The sequence below is a fragment of the Lissotriton vulgaris genome, chromosome 4_1, assembly GCF_964263255.1.
Source record: "Lissotriton vulgaris chromosome 4_1, aLisVul1.2, whole genome shotgun sequence".
Taxonomy (NCBI): domain Eukaryota; kingdom Metazoa; phylum Chordata; class Amphibia; order Caudata; family Salamandridae; genus Lissotriton; species Lissotriton vulgaris.
Window position 1 is genome coordinate 1,319,221,572 of NC_141691.1, and position 26,667 is coordinate 1,319,248,238.

The 26,667-nt window shown below is 43.5% G+C and overlaps 1 protein-coding gene across 1 annotated transcript in view; it reads left to right on the forward strand.

The window, feature by feature from the left end:
• Positions 1-26,667, forward strand: part of CDH19 (cadherin 19) — a 1,234,526-nt gene that overhangs the window by 931,901 nt on the left and 275,958 nt on the right. The gene's annotated exons all lie outside the window — the stretch shown is intronic.

The window sequence follows — 26,667 nt, forward strand, 5'->3', positions numbered from 1 at the left end:
TAATGTCAATCAAATGTCCTGTAGCCCCTCAATATCACCACCTAACCCAACTTTATTAACGCCGGATAAGGTGGGGACTAGAACAAATGACTCTGTATCACCCCTCCAATTGACCCTACTGGCTCACATTGAGCGATTGTTAAACTCTGCATTATCACCCCTGGTCACAAAAATCAACGATCTGGGGGACAGGTTGACCAATATAGAAAAAACAGTACAAAGGATTCATCCATTAACTGGTAATTCTGCTATACCCATTTGTCCTACTCTCCCTACTAACCATGAAAAGCCTAAGTCAATTGCTCACAGGAAAGCACGAACATTTGATTCCCCTCTTAATACACCCATTCCAAGTGGCCGCAATGTTACTTCTAATTCTGCACATGTCCCTCTCATATCTCCTAGGATACTACACGAAAGAAGGCATCGAAATAATCTACCCCCTGAAGCCGCCCCACAATTGACCGTTCTCTCTGGGGTCCCTGCACTTAGTCAGGGCAAACTTGAAACACGCCAGGACCTGCTGAACAAAGCCATTTTTTGGCTCAAAAACAACAGACCGCTGCCTCTGAGGTTCCGTGACAATTGTAAGTGGTGTTTTCGACTCGCACGAATATGGTCGAGTCTGGTATCTATGAACCGCAAATGACGAGTTTAGTAAGTGTGCGCAGTTTCGCTGTGCTAACTTAAACCGTTCGTTTGTTATGTGGGTTTTCATCTGTACCCACGGGTTCCATCTTAGATACGGCATCCATTTTGTCTCTTGCCCTCAAGTAGCCAGGGAACGGACGCTGTCCGCTTCGCGACCCTGGGACTCCCAAGATATTTGCGGAAGACACATGTCTTTTGTAAGTGTCTTTATGACGAGGGGGATGCTGCTGTAAAGCAGATGGCGCCGCTCGAGGCTCATCTTGCCGCACGGACTTATTGTCTCAGCCGTGCATCTCATTAGGCACGTCCCTTTGATGCCTGTATCTCGTGTTTCCTGATACCTCCCCTTTTACACCCTTTTCGATCTCCCCACTGTCTCCGTCTTCCTCTGCACCTGTCTTTGTTCCTATTTCGATCTGTTTTACTGCCGATTGGAATGCACTAATGTTGGGAAGATGGGTTTTTACAGTTGGGAACCGCCAAATGTTTCCGCACTTATGTTCCGGACCTTATGTGTATCAAAGTGACCAAAACGACCCCTCTGGGGGATGATTGTGGGAACCGGGTCATAAACTTTTGTGTTCAATGTAACTCTATGGGTAAAAACTGTATAAAAGGAGCGATCCACAGAACCAATTTGAAGCAGTCTCCCCAAGTTGCACGAGTTGTACTTGTCGTGATTTCTGTGTTCCCTGCAGCAAATAAACCTTGAATCTTTGACGCCGAAGGAAGTGTCCCATGTCTCTGTCATTCGTACGCCGGAGCAGGTTACCCACGAAGGTTTCAGGTGTTGTGCCCTGGCACCGCTGGGTCTTAAAGAACCCAGTCCTTCAGTTGGCGCCCAACCTGGGGCTGCATCAGTGGTACCGGTCCAAGCCCGACGATCGTGAGGAACTTCGTGTGAAATCTCCGAGGGAAAGTGCACTCCGCTTCATCGATCCTGTTGTCGAAACAAGTGGCCCAAAGACTTTTCCCGCGAAGATTCCCGCCTCCTGACGGCTGCGACGGACTGCTGCCCTGACTGTAGACCTGTTTTGGCGCCTGGCGTAGACCTTGGTAGAGCGAGACGATTGACGGGCCTTCCTGGAGACGCCATCGATCTTTGAGTTAAGTATTTGTGGGTCGCTCCCAGAGTTCTTGGTTGTGGTTACTTAGTGGTTGCATGGTTCCATTGCATTTGTAGTTCTTGGTACTTTGCTGTGTTGTTTGACGACTGCAGCCGCCAAAAACCGAGGGTTTTGTTCTTTGCTGGGACTTGGTAAATCCCGTAACCCTTGAAGTTTGTGAAACTCGGCTAGTGTGCAAGATGCCTGGTCGCAGTACTTTGTTTAGTTGTTTCAGACCTTGTGGTACGGATTCCCGACTGGAGGACTCGTGTCCGATACCTCCGGTTGGAACTCCCACTTATGAACTGTACAGTAAACATGGGCTAGGCCCGATTACTTTTAATGAATACTGGATCAAATACACGAAGAAAGATGGTGACCTTCGCTGGCCACCACATGGTAGCTTCGAGGCCCCGATCTTAGATAATCTAGAGGTTAAATTGTTCGCGAAAAAGTCAAGGCCGGCCATGTTTGATGCCTTTCGGTTGTGGCGTAAAGAAGCCCGACAGAAAGAAATCAGACAGACTAAGCGAAATCAGAGAGATAGTGCTGGTACCATTGTAAAGAAAGCAGAGCAGTTTCAGCATGATAAGGAGGTTAGGGAAAAGGAAGTGTTTGACAGATTACAGCGTATGACTATAGATAAGTGCTATCCTGCTTTGCCTACGGAGTCGGAAAAGAAGGATGAGTCAGTTGAGGATCCTTTAATGTCCTATCTTATGAAGTCGCCACCTCCGTACGTACAGGGTACCACAGCCCCTGTGATTCCCCCTGTACCTGTTCCTGCACCTATTCTTCCTCCGCCTGTTCCTCAACCTGCACCCGTTCTTCCGACTGTTCCTGCTCCTTTGGCTGTTGCTATTCCTACTGCTCCTCCGCTTCCACATACTCCTGCTCACGCTACTGCTCCTGTTCTGTTAACCCCTGCTGTTGTTTCTGTTTCTACTCCTTCACTTGTTAGTCCTGTGTCCTATACTTCTCCCTCTACTCGTAGTCGTAATTCTCCTCTTGCGGCTAGCTTCTTTCATTCGCTCGGACCTGTTCTTGGGTCCGCTGATTCAGATGGTCCTCAGAGACGTAGCCAGCTTCCAGGTAATAGGGAACGTGCTTCGCTATATAATATGGCGATGGGTTGGATGACGCACCCCCTTAGAAATCCACCTCGTATTGTACTCGACACGTTTTGTCAGTTCAATATACCAACCCAGAGATTTGTGTTCGAGGAAATGTGCAAGGTCCTTCGTGATCAGATATCGGCCGACGCACCTGACGAGGTGCTGACCGCGTTGTCTGATTTACAGCTTCAGTTTTCGGCTGGACTGATAGTGGATACCAACGTTCGACGAGCCGTTAAACGGTTGCTATCTTTTCGTCCCACTCCTATACCTCAAGCCTTGTTTGTTGAGGATATTGAAAGACAGCCAGATGAGTCTGGTCAATTTCCTATGCGAGAAGTTCCACCGGTTTGGATACCACCTAATCCTAATGCCGCTCCTCCAACGACAGTGGGGCATTTCCAGAGAATATGGATACATCTCCCATGGAAACGCTCGGAAGTGTTACAGGTGAAGCAATCTTTGCCTGACCCACGCAAAAATCCTACAGGGTATTACAAAGAATTATCGCAGCTCGTAGATGCTACGGTGATGAATCTTGCCGATATCGATATGTTGTTCGGCAATGTCGTACCGCAACCGGTATGGGCTAAGATTCGTCATGAAAACCATCCGAATGAATTAGGTGGTGATTGGGCTGCCATTGTAGCGGCAGATGCCGGACAGACGGCTGCTGCTAAACCCGACCAGCTGATTGTTGACCTTCCTCAAAGAATTATAACATTAATGAAAACTCTTATGCCAGCTATGAGGGTGAACTGGGACAAATTGTCAGCTTGCAAGCAAAAGAAGGACGAGAGTGTTTCCGACTTCTTTACGAGGTTCGAGGAGGCATTCATCGACCATAGTGGTCAGGATATGAGCACTGAGGGTGGTCAGAGGTTGTTCGTGGATAAATTTGTTTCGAACTTATTGCCCGATTTGAGCAATAAATTGAAAAATTCAGAAAGTGCATGGGCCGTTTCTACTTCAGCTCAGATATTGGCTACGGCGCAATATTACGAGAATAGAGAGAAGGAGGAAAACGACCGTGCTGATAAAAAGACGAAAGAGCTAAAAACTAAAGTGCTGCTTCAGCAAGCGTATCCTCCACGTTCGAATCAGAATAATTCGCAACAAAATAGATCGCAGCCACAATCGAACCGATCCCAAACTCGTAATGACTCCTCCTCCCAAAGATCCTCGTTGGGGTACAATCAATGTGCTTATTGTAGACAAGAGGGTCACATTAAATTCAATTGTCCTGTTTTAAACGAACGTAATAGTGGTAACTCGTCTAGAGGTGGTCGTGGTGGTTCGCAGCAGGCACCACGTGGTAGAGGTCGTGGAGCTCAGAACGATCGCTCAGATAACTCCTCAAATTCCGATATTTGTTTTGATCAACGTGGATCGTCGCAAGGACGATCTGCGCAGTACAATGTAGACGATTATTACGTCGATCAGGGAACTGACGACAGTAATTACTAGGACAGCCATAGACAAGGAGAGGGAGTGGTATCAGTTCCGGTTGATCAGAGAGGGCCTTTCGTCGCAGTTGCTACATCGGGCGTCGTTGAGCCTTTTCTGTTGGACACTGGTGCAGCGAAAAGTTCCATTAAGCATTCGAAACTCCCTGGCGCACCTTTGTCTGGCTTAACAAATGTTTCCGTTGGATTCTCTGGCGCCCCTGTTAGCAATCCAGTTTCGCGCCCTTTGCCCCTTAAAATTGGGCCTCGTGAGCTAGAAGCTCCGTTGATTTTAACCACGGGTTGTGGTGAAAATCTTTTGGGCCTGGATTTGCTCAAACGTTTGTATGCGACTTTGTATTGTTCTCCTGCGGGTGTAAAGCTTACGTTGGGAGAGAGGGTTGTCTCTCCCATGTACTTGTCTCTCGATAAACTTCCACCGGAATTGAGTGCTCTTCCTGCGTCTTTGTGGGCGACAGGTCCCAACGATGTGGGCCTACTTGATATCTCACCTTATGTTGTTCAGTTGAAATCCAATGTGCGATTGCCACGTATTCCCCAATATCGTATCTCCCTTGATGGTGAACGAGCACTGTTGGCGATCATTTATGATCTGATCGAGAAAGACGTCATCGAAGAGACTCGGGGAAACGTGTGCAACAGCCCTGTATTGCCCATTCTTAAACGTACTGATCCTTCAAAACCGCCTGTTTATCGCTTTGTTATCGATTTACGGGAGGTGAATAAAATTGTGGTTCCTCAATTCCCTGTTGTGCCTGACATCACGGCACTACTGACTCTGATTCCAGCTTCTGCATCGTGGTTTTCGGTGATTGACTTGAAAAATGCGTTTTTCAGCATCCCGATTGCCGAGGAGAGCAGAGACCTTTTCGGTTTCTCTCTCGGTGGACGCAGCTTCCGGTTTAAGCGCGCTCCTCAGGGCTACTGTGAAAGTCCATCGATTTACAGCCAAGCCTTGAAGGGTCAACTGGATGCGTTTAGGTTGCAGGCCGGTGCGGCCTTAATCCAATACGTCGACGACTTATTGGTGGCTGCTGATACTCAGGACATTTGCAAAATTGCTACGGTGTCGTTGCTGCAACATCTCTGCGAGTTAAATCACAAGGTGTCACCTTCTAAACTCCAATATTGTTGTCAAGAAGTAACCTATCTAGGTCACTTATTGTCAAAGGAGGGAAGGAGGTTGACCCCAGAGAGAATTGCAGCAATTGCGCGCATGGCTGTGCCAACAACCCAAAGAGATGTGCGTGCCTTTCTAGGTATCACGTCGTACTGTAGGCAATGGATTCCAAATTTTTCATTGCTAGCGAAACCACTGGTGGCTCTTACGTGCAAGGATGTTTCGACTCCTTTACCATGGACGGAAGAATGTCAGAAAAGTTTTTCTGAACTACGTGATTCATTATGTTCGGCTCCTGTGTTAGGTACTCCTGACTATAGCAAGCCGTTTACATTATATGTTCACGAGAGAGAAGGTTGTGCTTTGAGTGTCTTAACGCAACCTTTTGGTGGTAAGCAACGTCCATGTGCATATTTTTCCTCGACCTTGGACCCGGTAGCTAGAGCATTGCCGAGTTGTTTACGAGCAACAGCGGCAGCCGCGGTCTCCATCCGACAATCAGCTGGATTGGTCATGGATAATATGCTTACGGTGATGGTTCCGCATGCAGTCGATACTCTTTTGAATCGTACGAAAACTCAGCACTTGACGAGTGCGAGGTTGTCTGGGTACGAGTTGACGCTGTTGGCAAGCCACATTCAAATAAAACGTTGTAATGTCCTGAACCTGGCAACTTTGTTACCAATTAGCACAGAGTCAGATGAAGTAGCAGAACATGATTGTTACTTGAAGACAGAAGAAGAAACAAAAGGTCGAGTGGACCTTAAAAACACCCCATTGGAAGATCCAGATGGTACATTGTATGTGGATGGTTCATGTTTTAAGTTGCCGAATGGCGATGTGACTACTGCTTATGCTGTTGTAACGTTGAATACTGTTGTTGAGACTGCAAGATTAAATCAGAATTCTGCCCAAGCCGCAGAATTGATCGCTCTTACTAGAGCGTGTGTGTTAGCAAAAGGGAAACGTGTGAATGTATTTACCGACAGCCAATATGCATTTGGCGTCGCACATAGTTTTGGACGATTGTGGAGAGAGAGAGGTTTCTTGACGTCGCATGGTACGAAGATTCAGCATGGACAGCTTGTGAATGATCTTTTGGATGCACTTACGTTGCCTAAGCAAGTTGCGATTGTTAAATGTAGTGCGCATCGTAAGGTGACGGATGATGTTGGTCGTGGTAATGCGTTTGCGGACGAGACTGCTAAGGAGACTGCCCGGAACCTTAGTACTCGGATGTATGTGACGAGTTCGGTTAGGTGGCCTACAGAATCGAGTATGTGTGAGGACACTATCGAGAGTGTGAAAGCAATTCAGAATGAGGCCACCGACACTGAAAAGACGAAGTGGAAAGAAAGTACGGGAAAGTTGGATACGAATGGTTGTTGGATTGATTTGTCTGATCAGAAAAGATGGATGTTACCGGATGCGTATGTGCTGGCCGTTGTGACAATGGCGCATGGGTTAGCACATATTAGCGCGAAAGGTATTTGTAAATTGCTGTCTCCTGTGTGGAAGAATGATGGTATTACGAAATGTGCTGAACGCTTGGTTAAGAACTGTATGGTGTGTATGATGTACAATCCTGGCAAGGGAACCCCAACTCCTCCTGGCAGTTTTGCTCCCCCTTCATGTCCCTTTGAGGTGATCCAATTGGACTTCATCCATATGGAGCGATGCAATAACCTGAAATACGTCTTAGTTGTGGTTTGCGCATTCTCCCGATGGATCGAGGCTTATCCTCTCAAAGACAATACTGCTTTGTCTACTGCGAAAATCCTACTGAAGGAATATTTTCCTCGGTATGGAATGCCTAGAGTCGTGTGGTCAGATAACGGAAGTGAGTTTGTGGGTAGTGTGATGAAGAGTGTGTGTAAGGGCCTTGGAATTAATCAGAAATTCCACAGCGCCAATCATCCCCAGTCAGCTGGTTTGGTTGAAGGGTATAACGGCACCCTTAAGCTAAAACTAGCGAAGATTCAGGCTACGACTGGTCTTTCGTGGCCTGACGCTTTACCTTTAGCATTACTGTCAACTAGGGCGACTGTACACTCCCGAGTAGGGCTTAGTCCCTATGAAATAGTGTTCGGTCGTCCTGCCAATGTTTGGGGGGTTCCTAGGCCAGGTATTTTTTGTGATCTCGAATATCTAATGTTGATCGATTATCTTCATGACTTGACTGCTAAACTGAGGTTAATTCACCAACAGGTTCACGAAGCATTGCCGACGCGGACGGAGGGTCCAGGCCACCAGCTCCAGCCCGGAGATTGGGTGGTGACGCTGAACTTTTCGCGCAAGAACAACTTGGACCCGAGGTTCACCGGACCCTACCAGGTCCTCCTTGCCACGAGAACTGCAGTTCGTCTTGAGGGGCGGAAGAATTGGGTGCACGCCACCCATACGAAGAAAGTTCCCATCCCGTTGCCAGCAGACTCGTGGGTGAGGAAAGGCATTGCATCAACTGAAACCGAAGGATTGTCGGCGTTTGTACCTTTCAGCGACGCACAACCTGTCGGAGAATCCTCAGTGCAGCAGAGAGACACTGTTGAACAATTGTCAGCAAAGGACTCAAGACCAGAACATTCAGCTGATCAACAGGACGCTGTCCCTTCAACGGATCCTTTGTTTGATGAACACACACGTCCTGGGAAAACCCGATACTTTTTGCGATCTAGCACCAGAGACTAATAAAAGATCCTGTTCTGTTTTTTGATAATTGCATTATCCCGTTTTCCACGATCAGTTTGAACATTCGTACCATTGTAATTATTTTGTACATATTCATTGAGCTTCGTTCCTTACACTTTTGCTTCCACAGCTGAGAGACATTGTTTTTGCATATACACTTGTGAAATAAAGGCCGTAGGGCCGCGCGCGTACTTCCTTCTGGATAGTGGGTCTTGACGCTAGGTTAAAGACCGTCGGTTCCTGGGAACTCCTAGGGATTGACTATTGCTACACAGAACGAAGTGCGTCAAGAAACGTTGCGGACGGTCATAGGGAATGGCATTTTCGAAGTTGACGGATTTGGAAGGAGCTCAGGCTCATAGATTCAAGCTGCAGCAACTCAGTCGTACCAAATGTTTTATATTCCAACTATTCGTATTGTTTTTGATTGCTTCTGCATTTTTGGCGGGTGGGGTGTATTACATGATGTTTTACTTCTTACCTACTGCTACACCTACTCCTACCCCTGACCCTAAACTTACCTCCACTGCTTCTCCTCATTCCTTTCATATCCTACCTGAACACGAGCAGGCGAGACGTGCAGAATTCCGCAATAATTCCTTTATTCAGCTCCTCCATCAGCATCAGTTAGTGGTTAACACTACTAATTGTTGGGTGTGTGGGTTGATGCCACATACTACGGATAAGGGAATTCCATATCTGGTGTTACCGTATAGTTCCCAAGGGTCTGCTCGAGCATTTCAGACAATGTTCCGAAGCGCACTGGGTTTCCACCCCATTCGAGAACCACGTTCCCCCTACTCTGGTCCTACCTCGTATCAAAAACCTTTGTCGATAGCAATAGAGGATTTAGATAGCGATATCTATGATCCCTCGCTTATTCCCGAAGAAGAGGTACAAGCCTATAGGGTCCTAAGTAGAGGCGAATATAGTGTGTTCACCAGTGAAAAGCAGCTTAAAAGCTCGCCTCCGATATGGGTCGTACCCCACATTGGTAATTTTTGTCTCATAGGTCGTGGCGAAGATCGCAAGCCCGACTTGGAGCGAGTGCTTGCACTGAAAATTACATGCTGCCGATGGTCTCGTCCCCTGTGTTTCTGGCTGCCAAGGGTACATACTTTATCTGCCATGATCGTGCATATGCATGGTTGCCTGCTGACTTCATGGGCTCATGTTTCATCGCAAACTTGTTGCCTCCGACGTTCACTGTAGATGCCGATTATCATAAGACTAGAGTTGTGAGAGGCGTAATTAGCGAAGAGGATACTGCCGGTCAAGAGGCAGGAGACTTTTTCAAGGGTTTCCTCCCGTTTTGGGGACCTATGGTTAATAGTAGGAACCTGAGACAGTTGACTCGAGTGGTAGAATCAACCGCTAATATTACTGCCAGTGCCCTTGGTAATATCACCACTAAACTTCAGGCGGATAGGCTTATGACGTTACAAAACCGTATGGTTTTAGATGTCATCTTAGCAGATCGAGGTGGGGTATGTAAGGTGATCCATTCGAGCTGCTGCATTTTCATTCCAGATAACGCTCCAACTGTCTATCAAGCCATCTCGAAGTTGCATAAGATCTCCGAATCCATACACGTGGATGTAGGGGATTGGACGCTACTTGGGTGGTTTTGGGGCCTGATGTCGACTTGGGGTTGGAAGATTCTGATGATCATCGGAGTTGTTGTGGCGTTCCTGTTCACGTGTTGCCTTTGTGTGCCGTGCGGTCCTGCCTTATGTGGCCTCTGTGCTACAACGTGTATGAGACAGCCACCTGTTACCAAGGGGACTCGGTTGGACAGAGCTATGCTACAGCAACATCTCGATGGTCTGATGAATATCGAATATGATTCCGACTAGTGCTTGCCTACATGAGGGCAAAAAGGAGCGTCTGAGGTTCCGTGACAATTGTAAGTGGTGTTTTCGACTCGCACGAATATGGTTGAGTCTGGTATCTATGAACCGCAAATGACGAGTTTAGTAAGTGTGCGCAGTTTCGCTGTGCTAACTTAAACCGTTCGTTTGTTATGTGGGTTTTCATCTGTACCCACGGGTTCCATCTTAGATACGGCATCCATTTTGTCTCTTGCCCTCAAGTAGCCAGCGAACGGACGCTGTCCGCTTCGCGACCCTGGGACTCCCAAGATATTTGCGGAAGACACATGTCTTTTGTAAGTGTCTTTATGACGAGGGGGATGCTGCTGTAAAGCAGATGGCGCCGCTCGAGGCTCATCTTGCCGCACGGACTTATTGTCTCAGCCGTGCATCTCATTAGGCACGTCCCTTTGATGCCTGTATCTCGTGTTTCCTGATACCTCCCCTTTTACACCCTTTTCGATCTCCCCACTGTCTCCGTCTTCCTCTGCACCTGTCTTTGTTCCTATTTCGATCTGTTTTACTGCCGATTGGAATGCACTAATGTTGGGAAGATGGGTTTTTACAGTTGGGAACCGCCAAATGTTTCCGCACTTATGTTCCGGACCTTATGTGTATCAAAGTGACCAAAACGACCCCTCTGGGGGATGATTGTGGGAACCGGGTCATAAACTTTTGTGTTCAATGTAACTCTATGGGTAAAAACTGTATAAAAGGAGCGATCCACAGAACCAATTTGAAGCAGTCTCCCCAAGTTGCACGAGTTGTACTTGTCGTGATTTCTGTGTTCCCTGCAGCAAATAAACCTTGAATCTTTGACGCCGAAGGAAGTGTCCCGTGTCTCTGTCATTCGTTCGCCGGAGCAGGTTACCCACGAAGGTTTCAGGTGTTGTGCCCTGGCACCGCTGGGTCTTAAAGAACCCAGTCCTTCACCGCCTGCTCTAGATGGCGGAATCCTGAGCGTCAGGAGGGTGGGGTGGCTAGGTATGTTGCCCAAAGTCATTACGGGAGACTTGATATTAATTAAATTCAAACACATGAACATTGCCCCCTATCTACGATCTACCGAGCCCAAAATTGGAGATGGCCCCATCTGTATCTGGGACTTGCATGACTTTTATCCTGGCCCCCAAGTACTGAATTATAATACTTGATGAAGGGGACTCTGTGTACTTTGATTAGTTGATTTGTTAAATTGATTTTGGTTGGTTTTAAATAGTCAGTTTTCTTTTAACATTGTAATGAATTGATGAGTTATATATGCATGTATGTATTTCTTTTTTTGTCGCTTTTATGGTTTTTGAAAAAGACCGAATAAAGCTTATTTGAATTGAATTGAATCTCAAGAGTACTCTGAATCATCACCAATTAAATGCATTATTTCTTAGAAGAGTTACATCGGAGATTAATAATTTTACAGTTTATTTACAGCATCGGTTTGTCTTTAAAGCCTTAGTCGGGATTCATATTCAGGCCAGACCTATTGTATTTGCCAATGCTTGCTTTAATTTGTTTACGAAGTGGCATATTCTGTGGAGCTTCAGTTGTTGGAAGACAAAAATGGGGGACATCGTTGTTGTGCTAAAATCCAGATAAACGTATACAAGCTCACGAAACCAAGTATGCTTCACTTCCGTGTGCATATGATAGGATAGTTGTTGAGGTTGTATGGAGTCTCATCAATGTTTTATTGCGACCTGAGCATGCGCAAGATAAAGAAAACAATGATTTGTTTTTTCTTTAAACTATTTTACTTTTAATAAACTCAATAACATTCTTATTATATGGTATTGTGGAAAGCAATGCTTCTCCTGCATTTCACTCATTTTGGTTGGTATGTGTGTAAGTGAGGTGGGAGCATGACTTTTAAACATTTAACTTGTATTTCACTCAGTTACCTTGTTTCTTCCCTATCAGCAGTCGAGAATGTACGTTTGCACCAGGCACGTGTTTCCCTATTGGAGACAGCATGCAGTCTCTTCTCTGAAGATTCATCCAGAGTTTATTCTTAAAGGACGAGCGTGTCAAGGTTACTATTACAAAGAAGTGCCCAACAGAATAAGAAAGTTCTGAGCTTTGAAATTCAAGAAAGGCAAATCAATTTGTACGAAGATAGGGAGTTGTTTTTCTTGTCCCAATATCCTCTCATCCTTTATTGATAATGTCTCTGTTTATTCCAAGGCTTGCATAGTTTGAACAAATATATGAGAAAATAACACAATGGGAAACATATTTCCTTGAAGGTCATTCAGATAGTGAATGCATGCAAGGTTAAGAAACCTGAAATACTTTACTAGTTGCGTTTTAATGTTTTTCGTGGAGTCCTTGAAGTTATCTCAAACTGTGTTCTGCCAGTGAATCATTCCAGGAAATCAGAGTACCATGTAGCACAAAACAAGCCTGTCTGTTCACAGATAACATGTTTTTATATAGAGGGTACGTACTACAGATTTTCCTATTCTATGGGCTGTAAATAACCAGTGGCAACTGATACGCTAGGTTTCTGTCAGCTACTTATAGTTCTTGTATTCACTTTTCTCTTTCTTTTGGTTCTGTTTGTGTCTGTCGTAATTTTAATACGTTCTTCATTTTAATGTGTAATTTTATTAATTGTGTAGCACTCTACAGCAAATGATGGAAACAAAGGTAAAAATATGGAGCACCAGGATAGAGAACTAAGCCACCAGTCTTACATGAGAAAGTGAAAATAGAAAAGTGTTTGATCTCAATAAACATACAGACATGAACATACCACAGCTAAGGACCAAGGAGAGTAAAAGACCAGAAATGGAGTGAGGCAGGAGGTGTGAAAGGGGTAGTAATGTATGTGGTATTTCAATAGCATCAACCTAACCATAAAGCAGCAGACCCCTGTACAGAGTCAAACATAAGCATGAAGACAAAATGTGATAGGAGAGGTGTTGGAAAAGGGCTCTCTCTGAAGGGTCACCCTCACCTTTCTGCCTTCCTCCTCGTCCTTTTTTACTGAACTAATTTTGTAGACCTTAGGACTCTGAGCACTCTACCACTGCTAATCAGTGCTAAAGTGCATGTGATTGTTCTCTAAACATGTGTGTAATTGGTGTATATCTGAGTGACCAATCAACTTACCTGTGAGTCCCTTGTAAGGTGGTATACCGTATACTCAGGGTCTGTCAGTTAAATGCTACTAATGGGCAGAATCACTTATTGTGCCACCCACAGAAGTAGCCTTTCAAACCTTTCTCAGGCTTTCCACTGCAGTGTCTGTGTGTGCAGTTTACTGCCACTTCAACTTGGAATTTAAAACTGCTTACCAAGCCTTAAACTCCCCCTTCTATTACATATTAGTCACCACTGGGGTAGGCCCTAGGTAGCCCTAAGGGCGGGGTGCTATGTAAGTAAAAGGCAGGACATGTTCTTTTATGTCTTGCATGCCCTGGTAGTGACAAACAGCCTATTTTGATTTTCACTACTGTGCATTAGGAGTCCCTTAATACAATTTTAAGCCTGCAATTCCTGATCAGAGAGAAGTAGCTTTTTCATGTTTCATTTCTTTGGAATTATAATGATAACTCCTCCTTATGGTGAAGTTGGATGTAACATTGCTATTTTAGGAATATCACTTTTAGAAAGCAGACATTTCTCTGCACTTGTTGCTCTATGTGTCTGACAGCCTGTCTCCAAAACACATCTTGGCTGAGCGACGGCTGCACTTTGTGTAGTCCCCCTAGACAGCCACACCCCAGGAATGATAGGTGTTTCTGAGTGTCCATCTACACACATCTGCATTCTGATGGCCTTAACATGGGCAGGTTAGAAGGGAGGGGCTAACACTTCACTTGAATAGGTAGTGCCCTGTCCCTTCTCCAAAGGCTGATATAATGCCCTTAGGTAGCCTGGTCGGCAGGACTGGGCTGAAAGGGAAATCTGTGCACTTCGAAGAGCTGCTTTGAAGTCTCCCCCTACTTAAAAGGCACTTTTGAGTATAAATATTTCTACTCTGACCCCCTAAATCATATACTTATGGATCTTGAAATGAACTTCTGTCAGAAGGACTTCTCTGCAGCTTAAAGGACTCAACTGGACTGCTGATCTGGAAGGCCTTCTTTCTTGTGTGTTGCCCTGCAGCCTGCTGCTCTTGGACTCTGCTGAGAGAGAGCTGGCCTTCCCTCAAATTAAACTCCTAGGGCTTGTTGGCTTGCCTCCTGTTGCTTTAGACTTAGTGTCATCAAATTCTCTGCCCCTGTGCCTGGCTCACTGGAAATGGGTCAGTTACTTCCAATATGGATTTTGATGCATCTCCAGTCTGTGTGTAACAGAACTGGTGCATCGACCCGGTTGCAGAGGTAGAAGTGGCGCATCACATTGGAATCAGTGTTTTGCCTCCAGAGATTGACGCTTCGGACAGAGTATCACCGCTGTGGCAGCTTTGTGAGATCAATGCATCCCCTTGACTCTGAGGCAGAATCCATCGCATTTGTCAATGCCTCACGACTCCAGTACCCGTCTTCAGAACTGATGCATCGCTTTCAGTGAGAAGAGAAGAACAATGAATCGCGTGCTTGCGACCAAAAAAGGTGCTTTGTTCACCAGGGCCTACGTGGGTCCTGTAGACGGTATGCCCTTCATTTATTTCCACCCAAACTTTGACTTTGTCCCAGTCCAACGCAACCTAAAGTGACCTTTTAGCACTACTTGCTTCTGAGTGCTTTACTGCATTTATTCCTCTAAAATCGAATATCTCAACTTCTATCATTTGGATTTTTGTTGTTTTGGTCAGAATATAATATTCTATTTTCTAAACTTGTGTGGAGTCTTTTTGTGGTGTATTCATTGTGTTTCTGTGTGTGTGTGTGTGTGTGTGCGATCACTGACTAAATATCGACGGACACAATATAGACTAGCCAAAATATCGACGCCAAAATCTCGACGGACAAAATATCGAAGTCCTATCTACAAACAGGTAAGTACCAAATTATCGAGTCCAAAATATCGTTTATATATACATACATTGTAAAAATATTGAATTTGTTAAAAATGATGTAAAATTAAAAAATTATTAAAAATAAATAGCTAAAATATACTTAAAAATACTTAAATTACCTTAAATTATTAAATAATTAATATAACTCATATAAAAAAAATACAATCATATCTGTTAAAACATATATCTATATATAAACATAATATTAATTAAAAATACACAATATTATTACCGTGGGATAGCGTAGGGGTAAAAATTACTATTCCCACTCCAGAGAGTGCAATAGTAGGGAAAGCGTTGGATAGCGTAAGGGTAAAAATTACTATTCCGACTCCAGAGAGTGCAATAGTAGGGAAAGCGTTGGATAGCCTAAGGGTAAAAATTACTATTCCCACTCCAGTGAGTGCAACAGTAGGGAAAGCGTTGAATAGCGTAGGGGTAAAAATTACTATTCCAACTCCAGTGAGTGCAACAGTAGGGAAAACGTTGGATGGCGTAGGGGTAAAAATTACTATTCCCACTCCAATGAGTGCAACAGTAGGGAAAGCGTTGGATAGCGCAGGGGTAAAAATTACTATTCCAACTCCAGTGAGTGCAACAGTAGAGAAAACGTTGGATAGAGTAGGGGTAAAAATTACTATTCCCACTCCAGGGAGTGCAACAGTAGGGAAGGCGTTGGATAGCGTAGGGGTGAAAATTACTATTCCCACTCCAAAGAGTGCAACAGTAGGGAAGGCGTTGGAAAGCGTAGGGGTAAAAATTACTATTCCCACTTCAGAGAGTGCAATAGTAGGGAAAGCGTTGGATAGCGTAAGGGTAAAAATTACTATTCCGACTCCAGAGAGTGCAATAGTAGGGAAAGCGTTGGATAGCCTAAGGGTAAAAATTACTATTCCCACTCCAGTGAGTGCAACAGTAGGGAAAGCGTTGAATAGCGTAGGGGTAAAAATTACTATTCCAAATCCAGTGAGTGCAACAGTAGGGAAAACGTTGGATGGCGTAGGGGTAAAAATTACTATTCCCACTCCAATGAGTGCAACAGTAGGGAAAGCGTTGGATAGCGCAGGGGTAAAAATTACTATTCCAACTCCAGTGAGTGCAACAGTAGAGAAAACGTTGGATAGAGTAGGGGTAAAAATTACTATTCCCACTCCAGGGAGTGCAACAGTAGGGAAAGCGTTGGATAGCGTAGGGGTGAAAATTACTATTCCCACTCCAAAGAGTGCAACAGTAGGGAAGGCGTTGGAAAGCGTAGGGGTAAAAATTACTATTCCCACTCCAGAGAGTGCAACAGTAAGGAAAGCGTTGGATAGCATAGGGGTACAAATTACTATTCCCACTCCAGAGAGTGCAACAGTAGGGAAAGCGTTGGATAGCGTAGGGGTAAAAATTACTATTCCCACTCCAGTGAGTGCAACAGTAGGGAAAGCATTGGATAGCGTAGGGGTAAAAATTACTATTCCCACTCCAGTGAGTGCAACAGTAGGGAAAGCGTTGGATAGCGTAGGGGTAAAATTTACTATTCCCACTCCAGTGAGTGCAACAGTAGGGAAAGCCTTGGATAGCGTAGGGGTAAAAATTACTATTCCCACTCCAATGAGTGCAACAGTAGGGAAAGCGTTGGATAGCTTGGGGGTAAATTTTCATATCCCCACTCAAGTGAAAATAAATTAATATAAATCACATAATTATAAATTAATCAATTAATACATTTTAATTCCCAATTAAGAATTTATTAATTACCAATTAAAAATTATTTAACAATTTATTCTAAATAAATATCAATTAATTATTTAACATGTTTAATTAAACATATTAAATTACTTCCCACCCTATTCCCCTATAAACCCACAGCCCGCAAATAAAAATAAAATAATATTATTCACATAATTATCAATTAATCAATTAATAATAAATAATTATCAATTAACAATTAATTAATTACCAATTAAAAATTAATTGACAATTTATTTAAAAAAATACCAATTAAATAATGAACATGTTTAATTAATTATAATTAAATTACTTCCCACCCTATTCCCCCATAAACCCACAACCCGCTACTAAAATAAAATATTATTCACATAATTATCAATTAATCAATTAATAAAAATACATTATCAATTAACAAGTAATTAATTAACAATTAAAAATTAATTAACAATAACTTCAAAATAAATACCAATTAAATATTTAACATATTTAATTAATTATAATTAAATTACTTCCCACCCTATTCCCCTATAAACCCACAACCGCTAGAGAAAATAAAATAATATTATTCACATAATTATCAATTAATCAATTAATAAAAATTAATTATCAATTAACAATTAATTACTTAACAACTAAAAAAGATTTAACAATTTCTTCAAAATAAATACAAATTAATAATTAACATATTTAATTAATTACTATTAAATTACTTCCCACCTTATTCCCCTATAAACCCACAACCCGCTACAGAATTAAATTATGCAAAAATTAAATAACATAAAATTAATTACTTACAATAAATTACAAATAAATATACACTTTTCACACATAAACTAACATATAAAACACTTAAAAAAATTAGATATTATTAAAAAGTCGATATTTTTAATCACCTATTTTATGTACTTCGATATTTTGACTGTCTATATTTTTAAATTTGATATTACAGTACTTACCTTCAAAACGATATTTTGGATGTCTATATTCTGTCCAGTCGATATTTTGTCCATTCTATATTTTGGACTCGATATTTAGGTTACTCGATATTTTGAAATCGATATTTAGGCCATTTACCGTGTGTGTGTATTGCACAAATGTTTTACACTTTGCCTTTTTAAATAAGCCTGGCTGGTCTGTGCCAAGTTACCAGAGGGTGAGGACAGGTTATTTGTTAGTGTTTATCAAGGTTTAACCTGACTAGAGGGGTGGTTTCTGCCTGCCTTGGGTGCATACCTCGGTCAACCAGGAATCCCATATGTAACAAGAGGCAGCTGCTTTGTGGACAGCTAATACATTGTAATGTAGTGTTCTTTAAATAGGTGTGTCTTCAATTCTTTATGGAGCAGTGGTGAGATGGTCCTGATTGATACAGGGATGTTGTCCTAGATCCTAGTTTATAGATGGAAAACACCTGCTGCATTGTTTATTTCTTTTCTACACTTCTTAATCTGCAGTCAGATAGTGTCCTCGACATGGGTGTGCATGTTTTACCAGAGATGGTGAGCTTGTTTGCAAGGTGTTGGCGAATATGACTTTGTAAGGGATTCAGCTGGTTTCGAAGATGGTGCGGGATTGTCACGGGAAGCCAACATACTTGCATCAGTATGGGAGTGATGTGCACCTATTTCTTCAGGACCCTAATGAGACAAACTGCAGTGCATAGGAGGCCCTGTGCAAAATTATAATCTGATTGAGTCAAAATTTGATCTAATCACTACTTCTTAGGGGTGTTTTAGAACATCGTCCGACTATTGGTCCTGTATTTCACCTACATCTCTCTCCAGTATCTCTCATAAAAGCTGAAAAGTGTCTTGTGTTTTGTTTACAAGTGTTTTATAGGTTTCGGACACTGCCACTTTCCCCAACTCTTCCTGTAGCGTTCTCTTGAGTGCTCCTACTGTATACCCGCCCCAATCCTCATCCATTATACCCAGGTCATGCTTTAATTCTTAAGAGGTTTAGTACAGTGTGTCTTGTAGGCCATATTTTTCCTCAAGTTGTGGAAATCCCTGTATACCACCTGCACTGAGAATGTCTGAGTCTAGATATACCTATTGTGTCCCACTGTTGGAAGCATCTCAAGCTTATCACATCTTCTCTCTTTTCACCTTTCCATAAAGGTGTTCTAAGGGATTTAACCTAGTGTCATCCCAATGCCACAGTTGCAATTCTCCATAACTTTACCTCTGATCTAGTTGGCCTTAGCAGGTGCTCAATCCACTTTTCATTCTAGAAATTGTGATTGTGTGTGTCTTGTATGCCTTGTATCCCATTGGTTGCCTGTTCATTTTCATCGGCAAATATGACTGGTCACTAAAGAACCAGTCATTAATAACTAAAATGTGTTCTGTCCAATATTTATATCTAAAATGAGGTAGTGCGACAGACCCCATGCATACTGTCCTCTACAGAGATGTTAATGCCATATCGATGTCCCTCCACTCCATAAAATATGTCTTAACTCCCCTTCAATCTCTTTAAAGTGCGTGTCTGGTAATTAGTGTGGGGAATTGTGCAGCATGTAGAGAAAATATGGCAGAGACAGCATCTTAAATAGAGCTGACCTCCTTATTGTGTTTACCATAGTGTTGCTTCTCCTCTCTGAACTTACACAATACTGGTCTTAGATTTTTAATCAAAATGTCTCTTTGTCTCTCATAATCTCTATGTCACGGAATTGGAAACAATACTCCTGGACTTTGAAATAACCCGCCAGCCTTTTCCTTCCATTTCCAGGTTTGAAATAGCACGAATATATCTCAGTTTATATTATGTCCAGAGTGCCCTCACGCCCCCACCAAATCTCTTGAATGTCTCCAACAGAGGCAACATAGGTTTGTGATGCATACAGGAGAATGTCATCCATGCACAAGAAGATTTTATCTTCTTGTCCCAACAAGAAGTACTACATAACAATGCCCATGCAAATGATGAGTGCAAATGGCTCAGCTCATGATTATCACTATCATAGGATGCAGTAATGTTGGACTTGGCCCTTCTGGCAGGTTCACCCCTAAACTTTTTGCTTTTATATGTGACTTGGTGTTGGTTGTTTTTTGGCTTCTGCGCACTTTAACACTGTGTCCCAGTGTAAAGTGCGTGCGCACTCTAAGAGCATGTGGTGCGATTGGCCTGCCCTCCCATAGGAATGCATGGGGAATGTATGTGTCCATGGTAGTTCCTGATGTGTGGGGAGTGCAGAGTCGAGTTTGGTATGTGCGAACTCGTGAGATTAAATGCTGCGCGATGATGTGTGCGGATTTCTAGTGTGGAAGTGCCACTTCTAGAAGCTGGCATGTCTATGTAATAAATGTGAATTGACTGTCTGGCATGTGATTGGCTGGAGCTGGCTGGTGTGCCTGGCTCCAGGAGTCAGGATGGGTCTGCCCCGGTGCAAGGAGGAGTGCACCTGGGACCTGAGTAGGGCTGGGCCTTTCCTACACAATTTTGGATCCTCCCCCTGTGGTGCGTCAGATGTGCCCAGCCTGTCCTGTGAATGGGGAGAGTTGTTGAGCACAACTCAGTGCTCCAGAACCAGCTGCGACTGATTATCCCACTGCCCTGCAGCCTGAGACAATGGAAATATGTGTATAAAAGGGGCTGTGACCCCATGCACAATGTTCTTCTGATCCTAACCTAAGGGGGGCCTGCTGCTGCTGGGCACCAGGAGGCCTGCCACTGGGGACTGCCTCTCTGCCTGAAGGGCCCTGTGAGCTGGCCCCTGAGCCCAGCCTTTGCCCCCCCCCCTACCTTCAAAGAGACTTTCCCCTGGACTTTCAGGACTTGAAGCTAAAGCACCTGGGAAGCGCTGTATTTCTACTTTCCTGGGAGCGCTTTATTTTTCCTCCTAAAGAGTGTTTTGCTACCTAATGAAGGAGCGCTTTATCGCCCTGAGGAGCCTGTGGGCCTTGCCGCTCCGAGTTGCACCTCGTGGCCAGGGGATCCCAAGGGTAGGGATTCCCCCACATTTGCCAAATCTGTAAGCAGGTGCCCACCCTGCATTTTTGCTGCCTTTTTACTTATTTTATTATATTGCGGGTGCCTACCCCGCTGTTGTGACCTTCGAGGGGACCCCGCAGCGTGGGGATCCCCCTGTGTGCTGAGAAGAAAGCAGGAGCCCACCCTGCATCGAAGCAGAGTCCCAGAGAAGGGCCGCCCGCTGCCCGCGGTGACCCGGAAGTGTCCCTGCCTGGGGGCGGATCTATGCGCCCTCCGGGGCGGAAGCTGTAGGAGGAGACCGGCGGGGATCCCAGGCTCAAGGAAGAGCCCGCGTGACCGGTGCAGGGTAGGAGACCCAGGCGGGAGCCTATCCCGCGCTGGGACAAGCCAAGGAAAGGAGCCAGAATCCGCCGCAGAGGAAGTGGAGCTATGCATGCTCCCTTGCGACTGTCCCCAGCGCCTGCCAGGGAGACTGGGGGAGTGTCCCGGGCAGGGCATGAAAGAGCGAGATGCCGCCGCACTTGAGGCAGTAAGAGCCCCGCCCGCGGACCGGAGCAGCAGCCCAGGTCGCCTGGACCCAGGAGAGGACCCCATCAAAAGAGCAGCCTGATGGGCTGGGGGGACTTCCTGCGTGCAGCGTGGCTGCCGGACCACAGTGACTCTGCCCCTATCCCAACGTGACGGGCATATTTACTAAAGGGGCCATTGTTTTTCCGAGTCCCCAGAGCGGGACTTCCATGTGATTTGGGGGCATTTCCTGGCAATTCAGAGCCCCGTGGCTCCAACGTGATTCAAGGGCATTTCTTGGCAATTCCGAGCCCCGTGGCTCTAATTTGGGGCACATTGGTTTCAGAGCCCATGAGGCTCCAACGTGTGGGGGCATTTTGTCTTTAGAGTCTACGTGGCTCCCACGTCGTGTTTGGACGCATTTTTGTATTCAGAGCCCCAGAGGAGAGCCAGGGAGCACGCTGGTGCCCAGGCTCAGTTCCCTAGCTGCCCAGCACTTAGTGGGCAGCTGCCACGTTTAGGCCTGTTCTTTTGTGCACTCTTCTGTTTTCTGCCTGTGCAGCCCAGTACTGACATTTTGGACAAAGGACATTTTGAGGCCCTGAGAGACCAAGTTGGTCTGGGGGTCAGTACCTAATGTAATTCTACGCAAGGGGATGGTATTTGTGTTCATGTTGGTAATGACATGATGCCTAATGTGATTTATGCGTAATGTGCAATGCCTTTATGCCTGTGATACCTCTAACTGTGATTTCATGCTTAGGAGGATGTGTTACCTAGTATTGCTTATGCTAGTGAGTTCATGGTTCCCTGCGTGATATATGCCTAAAGGGATTAGGATTGCGTAGTATGTACCTACCTTTTACCAGTGGTTACTGGTTGTGTTCTATAATGGTTATGTTGTGCTACAATTACTCTATGTTCTAGAAGTGCTATTCCTACAAAGTGCTAGTTCTACTAAGTGCTGATTCTGACGGTGGCCCATGTGGCCCTGTCCCTTGTATATAATCCCCTCTAAATACTGCCCAGTGCCAGTTGGCACAGTGTAAATTGTGTGTTTATTATCTAATGTGTTTGGTATAATACAAAGGCTATTTTTATATGTAACCTTGTGTGGAGTTTCCTTTGTGGTGGGCCTTCGGTGTTGTTGCTGGGTGCGCGCACACACGCTTTACGCCTTGACTCCGGAATAAGCCTGACTGCTCGTGCCAAGCTACCAAGGGGGTGAGCAGGGGTTATCTTGGCGTGTGACTCCCTTGCCCTGACTAGAGTAGTGGTTTCTGCCTGGCTTTGGCGCAAGACTTAGCCAACCAGAAATCGCCATTTCTAACAAGTAATTAGCAGATTAAAAATATGCATCGGATTCCAATTGAAAACTGGAATTGGAAGCAATTTGCATTTCCAGTTTGTAAGGCACACTCTCATGTCAAGATCCCACCTGAGTTGGAATGCGGTTTGATTCACAACAACACGATTGCACCCAAAACATGGTTACCGACTCATATGTAAGCAGGGCTTTGATATCTCTATAATATCTTCAACGGGTATTTGTTTATACCTGTGAAGCTGAACAATTCTGGATAACTAGAATGAAAGTTTTACTTGCTTTAAGTTTCCACCACAGTTTCGAATACGTTAATGCTGATAACAGCATCAAAATGAGAAAGTCTTCTTGTCATTTACTATATTACTTCTCTTGTTTTTGTTAATTTATTTTCATTGCAGTAAGCAATTTTACCGTAATGCAGTGTTATCCATGAGCGTTCTGCTTTTTCTTGAAACATGTTTCTGAAGCCAGGATTTACTAACATTGCTTCAATGCTATGTGAAAGTCTGCAGTGCTGCACTGTAGGAATGGAAAACATATCCGCCATGTTTGCAAAGGGTTCACCACAGGTTATGTTTTAAGCGGTGCTCAGACGAATGATGATTTGTACGATGCTTATCATTGCACCATGGAATTAAGGTGACGAGGTGGTGTCTTGCATGAGATTTGATTTCAGGGGACGTCGTCCATCCTGATTTCTCTTCGCATACTGCTGACCAAACTTCATATGTGTAATTTCCCAGAAGCTACACCTTGCAAGCAGTGGCGGCTCGCATAGGATATACTGATAGAGTGCGCAGGCCACCCGTCTATAAATTTACCATACTCACCTGGGCCCATAATCAATAATTCATAATTTAATCAGGTAACCTTCGCTCTACTTCCAGTTAATTCATTTGTCTAGGTTCTATACCATTGACTTACTAATATTTGTCGCTGGTACCTGTAAACCTATTAGATCAGGGTGTTAGATTGAAGATAGATAGAGAAAAATAAAGTTTGCATTCATGTAATAATCACAGACTCTAGAAGTTTTTAAAATCTTTATCTAAGTTTATGAAATGGTCATGATCCAAAGATGAAACACCAACAGACTTCCAATTATGAAGATCAAAATTAATGTCTAACTATGCAAAAGATATATTATACTGAACATTTAGCAATAAGGGAAGGTAAAGAAAAGGAACAGGCTATATATTCAAATGATTTGGCATTTAACAACAAGGAAGGGTAAGATTAAAGGGAATACGTAATCAAGACTGTTTTAAGATTTCAACAATAGGGAGGGTAAGAAAAGGGAACATAATAAGCACATCGAAACATTTAGTGGTAGGAATGGTAAAGAGAAAGGGAACCAAACACTGACAAACCCACAAAAATTTATCTTTGCCTAGAATGATGTGAAGACCAACCCTGGCCACAAGTCAGTTTAAGGACAGAACCCCGAAAGTTGCAGTTTGCCAGTAGGCTAGCAGGTGCAGATCAGAGTCAGGACAGGTAAAGCCAAATTGGATCAGGACAGGACCACCGAGGGTTAAGACCGGCACTTTCAGTTCAGTTGCAATGCCTGCGCTACTCCCTCTCTGCAGCTTACAGCTAGAACTCCGATTGGGTTATCGATTTCACTGACAAAGTGCTTTGCCAGTACTTCAGCTTCCCCGATTGAGTTATCGAATCTTCCGACAGAGTGCTCCGCAGCCCTCTGCTTTTAGTCACCTATTGAGTGCATTGGGTCAGTGACAGGTCAGCTATTCGGACAAGTCGGACAAATTAACTAACTAAGCCTATCCTAGTTATACTATTTTCCAGGTCAGTGTACCACCCCCCAATGCTGCAAGTGTAAGGCTCCCCAATTTTGATTGGGCAAGGAATGAGGAGAGGTCATCACATCATGCCAAAATGAAACTTTCTGCATATCATATTTAAATTAACGTTCCCGCCCATCATTTTATTTTCTTATGACATCTTTATTCCACCCGACAATGAACGTTCTATTAGTAAATACATTGAATTAACATTGTTTATTAGAGCTTCCTCTGACAGAGGTAAAGGGTCGGCTTCCCAGGCGCATCTTGGATGAGACTGTTCCTGGCAACCATTCAATGCCATTTCTGAAACGTCCCTTGGTGTCTTTTGCGCATGTTCAAAAATGGATGCAGTGAAATATCGTCAGGCACAAAGGAGTTACATGTAAAAAATAGAAAAGAAACAGTTTGAGAACACAGAATATATGAATGCACTGTATACCACTTATCTCTACTCTATTCCCATTACTTAAATTTAACTATTGCGTTAAGTTTAATCAGAACGAACAGCGTAGCAAAAGCAGCAGTGCAAGCTTCATGCATTCGGTTACACAGAGCAGCCATTTTAATTTTAGTGCGCAGAAGCGAAGATTTCCCTCCAAACAAAAGGTACGTCATGTCACGTGAGTATGACAGACGCATGCGCAGTAGAAAATCCTGCGTAGCAGCAGCCATTTTATTTGCAAGCGGATTAACATTAGTAAAAGCACATATGCAAGCTTCTCTCAGATGTCGTGTGATGTGATATTAATAAAACAAACATGTTGATTAATGTATTAACGTTATGTCGAGAGGACTGAATACAAGCAAGTCGCTTTACGTGCGATTCCTTGCTCCACCAATCCCCTCTTTGATGATACAGATGCCAACTTTTCAAAATTCCCCAACACAATCTCTGCAAATTTTTTACTGTCTTGTATATATTTCCATTTAACTCTTCTAATTCTAGTTCATCAATATTTCTCTTTTTCCCTCTCTTATTTACTATATATGCCTTTTTGTGCTTCCGACATTTGCAACAGATTATTATCCCTAAAATCAGTAAACCTATTCCCGCCATTGGCATCAGTATTCTACCTACAAAACATTTTCCTACATTAGAAAGCCAATTACCTATTGATGAGACCATCAGTAAGTCTCTTCCATGCACTATCAACCTCCAGTGGTTTGAGCTCTTTTTCCAAATGTGTAATATTCCTCACATACCCCTTAATTTCAACACTCTTGTCAGGTATGAAAGTGCAAAAATGTTGTGCTTTCAACATTCTAAAGAATCCGCCCTCTTTTGCTAATAATGTATTAAGAGCAAGTCGATTTTGTAAAACCAATGATCTGATCGCAACGAATTCGGTATTGACCATCAAGAATCCTCCAGCAGTGTCAGTTGATAACCGATCCACTACTGTTGACAATTTACAAATTCTGTGTGTATTCAGAGCCACTCCCACTGTAGGTATCAATGCACTAAATATATCACCTACTATTTCACCAAAACTAGCAATTTTTTTATGTATTAATCCATTAGTCTCTTCATTGTTTCCAGTGATTTTACTTACATGATATATTTTTGGGAAGACTATTCCAAAATAACAACTCCCATACCAGTGATCTGGCAATTTGTAATAAGTCTTGTTTCCGCATATAAAATAGATTCCAAGAAACACAGGTTCAGTTCCATCTTTGAAACCCCAATTACCTTATAATTGTGTTCACATTCACTGTAACCAATGAATATATTGTTATAATAACTTGTTCTTTCTCTATGGAGACAGAGTTTTCCTTTCTTTTCGAAATCCAGCAACATAGCAGCATGAGTTTTGCCATTTGGAGTGAACCCTATATTTTCGACCCATTTAGGAATCTTATGATTCTTATCATTTGCCTTTCTTTGGAAATTCTCTCTCCTTTTCTCAACCATATTCAAAAATATTTCTCTTTTTCTTGCAATAAGCATGTTAAATTATTCTTGTGAGCTTCAGCTATATCTATTGTACCTATTGTTAGGAAATATTTACCCATATAACGTGTTACATCACTCTTAGTATGTACAGGATTCGGGTTACTACGTATAGGAAATTCAGAAAATATCACATCTGAATTAGAATAGTAATATTGCAAAGGTCCTTTCTTATAGAATAAGCTGACTACAACACTGCATGAAATACCATATGTTAGTGGTAAATGGTGGTAAGTCACACCTTCAGCTACCGACGTAGGTAACTTCATACAAACATAGCAGTCTTCTATTTCCATAGCTTCTACATAGTGTGCTAAAAGGTTTGCAAATACATATAAATTAGTTCTATTTTAAATTCTAGTATAATGTAGTTCTTCCTCATCTGATGCATTTAGATCTACCTTCTGTTGTTTAATGCTAAGTGTTTCTACTT